This window comes from Prionailurus viverrinus, chromosome E2 (assembly GCF_022837055.1).
Source record: "Prionailurus viverrinus isolate Anna chromosome E2, UM_Priviv_1.0, whole genome shotgun sequence".
Lineage (NCBI taxonomy): Eukaryota > Metazoa > Chordata > Mammalia > Carnivora > Felidae > Prionailurus > Prionailurus viverrinus.
Genome location: NC_062575.1, coordinates 3527140 through 3533672, shown reverse-complemented (window position 1 = coordinate 3533672; position 6533 = coordinate 3527140).

Genomic DNA, 6533 nt, shown 5'->3' with positions numbered 1-6533 from the left:
CCGGTAAGCGAGCGAGCGACCGCCGAGCGCCTAGCCCCGAGCCGCCGCCGCCACCGCCGCCACCGCCGCCACCGCCGCCCGCCCGCCGGGGGCCGCCGGGAACTGCCGCTGGCCCCGAGCCGCCCGAGGATCTGCCTGCCCCCGCCCGGTGCGTTGACGTCACACGCCGCCCCGGGGCGCGCTGGGAAATGGAGTCCGTGAGCCGAAGTTGCTAATGGCAACCTTCGGGCCTCGCTCAGCCCCGAGGCACGCTGGGAAGTCCGCAGCTCCCGGGCAGCTGATGTAGGGGAGGGTCCCGGGAGCGCCGGGAAGCGGGGTCTCCGGGCTGGAGGCGCGCCCCGGGGTGTGCTGGGAAACGCAGGGACCAGTGGCACGGGGCCCGGGAGTCGGAAAAGTTATAACGCTCATTTTCCCAGCTAATTCTTTGTGGGCTCTTTGGTCTGCTTGCTTCAACTAGAAATAGGAAGACAAGGACGTTTGTCTTCTGTCCGCAGTCCTTACGCCCAGCGCCCAGAATGGAGCCTAATAGAACGCGACCGGAGATAGTTTCTGCATGAATGAATTACCATTAATTCATTAATTCCCGACCAGCACGCCCCGCAACCCAGAACTCCCGCGGGACAATTCTGCCTCCCTGGGTGACCGCCCAGGTCATGCAGGGAGATAAAATCTGTAGCCAGAGGTCACGGCCTTCGGTCCACAGCCCTAGCGCACGCCGGGAGGTGTAGTCCTCAAGGCCACGCCTCTAGTGACACGGTGGGTCCTAGGCAGAGCCCCAAACATCGCAAATGACCAGGCTCAAGGGGAAGAAAAGCCCAAAGTCCCTTACAGTAACCTCTGGATTACATCCGGGAAAGGAGCCCAAGGGGCGGGGTCCACAAGGACGCCCGTCCTTCTCGCGCTCGCACGGTGGGAAATGTAGTCCAGGCTCTACATCCTCGCATGTCATGCTGGGATTTGTAGTCCTGGGTGAGGCGTTCCACGTAGCACTTTCAAAGCAAGAAATAATCTTCACCTTAAGTGTCCTGTACCTAAATCCTGGATGGGAAAGATGCAGGCACTTCGAGATCGGAAGAAAGACCCGTACAAACCGTACAGAAAGGTGCTGAAATCTGGATAGATTTTTTTCCCAAGGGATGTTGGAGTTACCCACCCACTCCAAAGTCCTCGGCCCTGTAGGAAGATATAAACTACAAATCCCATGAGGTCTGCGGAACGCTGGCGGTAGAAATAAAGGGAATAGGTGTCCCGGTGGTTCTTGGGATGTGTAGTCCCTGAACTCGCACCCTTCCCACAGTTGTACACACCCATCCTCCTTCTGCAGGGGGCTTAAAAGACAAGCAGTAAATCATCCCTACAGTTGTTACGTGTGGGTGTGTATGTGTGTGTCTCGGTGCCTGTGCACAACTGTGACACATTATAGCCTTGTGTTTTTGCGATCCTGTGTGTGCCAAAGTGCATGCTGTTTATAAGGACTCGTATTATGTCTGTAAGTGTTCATATAAATATGCCTGTAAAGTTTTGTGACTGCGATTGTTTCTCTGGAGTATCTGCTCAACCCACACAACGAGGTGTGAGACGTGTTCCTACCATCAGCTCAATTAGCAATCTTTACACTGTCTGTTGTATTTAGGCTCCAGCCTCTATTTTAAAATTCTCTTCTGCTGCAATGGTGAAGAATTCCAGCTCTGATCTAGGCAATCATGGGTTTGACACTTGTTTCTGCCCACTTCCCAGCTGTGGGGTCTGGGGCTAATCTCCGCCTCCTGGGGTTGTTGAGTGTGTACATGTGATATCTGGTAGGTTTCAGACATTGGCTGTGTCTACCTTCATAGGCACTCGTTGAAGTTCTCTTCTTCCCTTTGCTTTTCGGTGGTGAAGGTTTTTTCACTTACCAGGCCTGCTGTTGGCTCTCAAGGCTAACACTGGAACTGAAATGCTTAACCTTAGAAGTACAGACCCCCCTCCCTGCTGGTGAAAATAACATCAGCAAGATAAGAAGAAGATGTTCCCTGCAATGGCAGAAAAAACAGACGCTGGTCTGCGTCATAAAGATGGTCCAGATAAGGGAATAAACTAAAGTATCAGGTTTACTCTGTTGTCCAGTGTGAAAACAGGACTAAGCATTTATGATATTTGAAAACTGTCCTCGGCAGAGTTATTTGCACAGAGGAAACTTTTCAATTTAAGGGAGAAATGTGCTGTGAAAGATACTGCATAGCTGACCTTCTTGTGACTATCAGCACATCTCCTGGGCCCTCAAACTCACAGCAACAGGAAGGAGGCTTTGTATTTGTTAACCGTGCCAAGAATGGTGTTCTCCCAAATATCATCCTCAGATGTGGGCACAGGGAGAAGCCCTTCCCTTGCAGGGAGTGTCGGGGGCCAAAATGAGTACAGAGGAGGGATTTTGCCCCAATGTGTAGAACCACGTCTTCCAGATCTGGTAACATATGATCTCTTTTTCTACCCAATGACTTCCATGTGCTTGATTCTCTTTCTCTTCTTTTCCTCATGGGAATGTTTGTCTGAATTGTTATTATTACAATTCCCTGCGCCTTCCCCATTGCGGATTTGTTAGGGAGGGAGGAACTGTGTATGTGGTTTACAGGATGTCAAACCAGTGGGAGGCACACCCAAACCTGACTGAAGGGGCTGGTCTGACCCCAAGAACCCGATCTGACCACCAAGACCCTGGGCTTTTGTCCTTGGGGAGTGGGTCAGTGTGTTCCATGTCCAGGATCTGTATATGTGGGTTGGGTAGTCAGAGGAGTGGAGCATGTCAGAGACAGCTAATTGTCTGCCCATAACTCTGTCTCCTCCTCAAAAATAGAGCACTGGTTGGGGCACCTGGGTGGCTCAGTTAAGAGTCCAAGTTTGGCTCAGGTCATGATCTCACGGTTCGTGGGTTCAAGCCCCACATTGGGCTCTGTGCTGAGAGCTCAGAGCCTGGAGCCTGCTTCGGATTCTGTCTCCCTCTCTCTCTCTCTCTGCCCCTCCCCTGCTCACACATTGGCTGTCTCTTTCTCAAAAATAAATAAACATTAAAACACACACACACACACACACACACACACTGGTTTTATTTGAAGTAGCAAAACACCCAGCTAGCTAAAGGGCAAGCCAGAGACCTAACCCTCTCTGCAATTAGGAGAGGCCAATAAGATGGGATTGAACATTGCTGGGTGGGGCTTCCAGAAAGGCTCTAGAAAGGGTTTTGGTTAGCTGAGAGGTGGACCGTTCTGGCCCTCAGCTTTCTGCTGTCTTCCCTTCCTGGAAGCGGATGTAACAGCTAGAGCTCCAGAAATCATGCTGTGACCACAGTGTGACCTCGTGGACGGAAGCAGAGCAGAAAAGCAGAAGGAGTCTCAATTCTTGATGGCACTTTGGACCTGCCTTTCCTGCCCAGGATTGCCTACCTCCTTCCCTTAGGCCGTGTGTGAGGAAAGCAAACCCCCAATTCAACAGAACCAGTGTTATTTTGTGTCTCCCTTACCAGCAGCCAAACATAACTCCTAAATGACATTGTTGGCGTAGTGCTGGCATTATGATGGGAAGGGATCTGAGTCAAGTGCAGAAATGTGAAGAGGCATTCACAGGATGACCATGAAATAAACAAAATTCTGGGAGCATGAGATTAGGCTGAAACGCATGAAAGAAAACCACATATGTCCCTCCTTAGAGACCTCCAGGGGCGCCTGGGTGACTCAGTCGGTTAAGTATCCGACCAGCTTAGGTCATGATCTCATGGTTCGTGGGTTCGAGCTCCACGTCAGGCTCTGTGCTGACAGCTCAGAGCCTGGAGCCTGCTTTGGATTCTGTGTGTGTGTGTGTGTGTGTGTGTGTGTGTCTCAAAAATAAACATTAAAAAAAAAGTATATAGAAAGACAATTATTTTAAAAAGAGAGAGAGACCTCCATAAGAGACCACATGGAGAGAGGTCCCAGCCACCCCAAACGGGGCCACCCTAAGCCAACCATTCCCACTGAACCAGCAGAAGACCGTGGATGCACAAGCAAAAATCCCAGACAAGAGGCGTGCCTCCATGGCCCAGTCGGTTAAGCGTCCAGCTCTTGATTTTGACTCACGTCATGATCTCACGGTTTGTGAGTTCGAGCCTGTCAGGCTCTGTGCTGACAGTGGGGAGCCTGCTTGGAATTCTCTCCCTCCCTCTCTCTCTCTCTGACCCTCCCCTGCTCACACACTCTCTCAATCTCAATATAAAGAAATAAACTTAAAAAATTTAAAAAAAAAAAAAGCCCAGACAAGATCAGCCATGCCCAGAAGAACTGCCCAGCTGAGCCCAGCACAAACTGCCAACCTCATAAGCTAAATGAAAGGTTTCCAAGGAGCGCCAGTCAGATGTGGGTGGTTATTCTGCACAAGCAAACGGATACTGGCAGGCAGCTTCCAAGAGGCCCTCGAGTTCGCTGATTGCAAGCTTCGTGCTGTGTGGATAGAGAAAGTGGTTTCACTAATGCGCCATGTGGGGGAGGGTAGAGACTTAGATGTCCCGTATTATTCGTTTTCCCCTTCTTTCACATCATAATAGAACTGCTGATTCAAAAAAAAATTGGTAATGTTTATTTTTGAAAGAGAGAGAGAGGGAGGGAGGGAGACAGAGTGCAAGTGGGGGAGGGGAAGAGAGAGGGAGACACAGAATCCGAAGCAGGCTCCAGGCTCTGAGCTGTCAGCACAGAGCCTGATGTGGGGCTCGAACTCACAAATGTGAGATCATGACCTGAGTTGAAGTCAGACGCTTAACCAACTGAACCACCCAGGCGCCCCTAGAACTGCTGATTTTTTTTAAGTTTATTTATTTTGAGAGAGAGAGAGAGAGAGTACAAGTGGAGGAGGGCCAGAGAGAGAGGGAGAGAGAATCCCAAGCAGGCTCTGCACTGACAGCGGGGAGCCTGATGCAGGGCTCGAGCTCATGAACCTTGAGATCATGACCTGAGCCGAAACCCAGAGTCGGATGCTTAACCGGCGGAGCCCCCCAGGCACCCCTGGAACTGCTGATTTTAAGTTGAGCTTAACAGTCCAGTGAGGACAAGCAAACAGCTACAGACACGGCAACAGAGCTAAGTTCTGCCAGGAGGAAAGAATGGGCGGGGACGTGTCTGTTTCCTGCTTTACCCTCCACGGCTGTCTGGAACCAGAACTGGGGGAGCCATCACAAGGTCCCCGTCAACTCAAGCCCCCAGGACGAAAAGGCCATAGGCCCCAGGGGGGCTTAAACAGAAACCATTCACTTCTCACCGTTCTGGAGGCTGGAAGTCTGGGTCAGGGTGACTGTGCGGTCGAGTTCTGGTGACAGCCTGTCACCTCCGTGCTGTGTCCTCAGATGGTGGAGAGACAGTGCTCTGGTCTCTTCGAGTACTCACAAGGACACTAATCCCATGACAGGACCTCCACCCTCATGACCTCATGGAAACTTGGTTACCTCTCAAAGACCCCACCTTCCACAAACCACACTGGGGATTAGGGCTTCAACCCACGGATTTTGTGGGGACATATCAGCTATGTGTGCGGGATCAGCCATCTTCCCCAAGCCACTGATATTTGGGATTCGGGGGCCCAGAACCCAGGCCCCTATGTGCTCAGGAATGTGTGCCCATCCTAAAGGTCACAAAGGTGGGCACTGCTTTGTCACTAAGAGCGGATCCCTCTCCAGTGAGCAACTTGAAAATTGTTTTGTTTGGGTTGGTTTTAAAATTCAGATATAGATCAGTTAAGCATCCGACTCTTGATTTCAGCTCAGGTCATGATCTCATGGTTTGTGAGTTCGAGCCCCGTGTTGGGCTCTGCGCTGACAGTGTGGAGCCTGCTTGGGATTCTTTCTGTCTCTCTCTCTGCCCCTCCCCTGTTCACTCTCTCTCTCTCAAAATAAGGAAACTTAAGTAAACATAATGAATAAAGTAAATATAAGTAAAAAAGGAAAATAAGGAAACTTAAAAAAAACATAAAAATAGGCGTGTCTGGGTGGCTCAGTTGGTTAAGCGACCAATTTCAGCTCAGGTCGTGATGTCGCAGTTCATGGGTTCAAGCCCCGCGTCTGACTCCGTGCTGACAGCTGGGAGCCTGGGGCCTGCTTCCGATTCTGTGTCTCCCTCTCTCTCTGCCCCTCCCCTGCTCATGCTCTGTCTCTCAGCAATAAATAAATGTTAAAAAAAAAAAAAGAAAATTAAAAAAATAATAAAATGTACAGTTCAGGAAGTGCCTGGCTGGCTCTGTCAGTGGAGGGTGTGACCCTTGACCTCAGGGTTGTGGGTTCAAGCCCCACGTCGGGCTCTCTGCAGGCGGCACAGAGCCTGCTTTGGATCCTCTGTCTCTCTCTTTCTGCCTCTCCCCTGCTCATGCTCTCAAAAATAAATAAATATTTTTAAAAATCATAAAAATAAAAAAATAGAAATAAAAATGTGGTTTTTTTTTTAACTGTATAGCTCAGGGGCTTTTTATATTCACAAGCTGGTGTGTGATACCATCACCACTAAGGCATTTCCACCCCCCTCCCCCTCCCCCTCCCTCCCCTC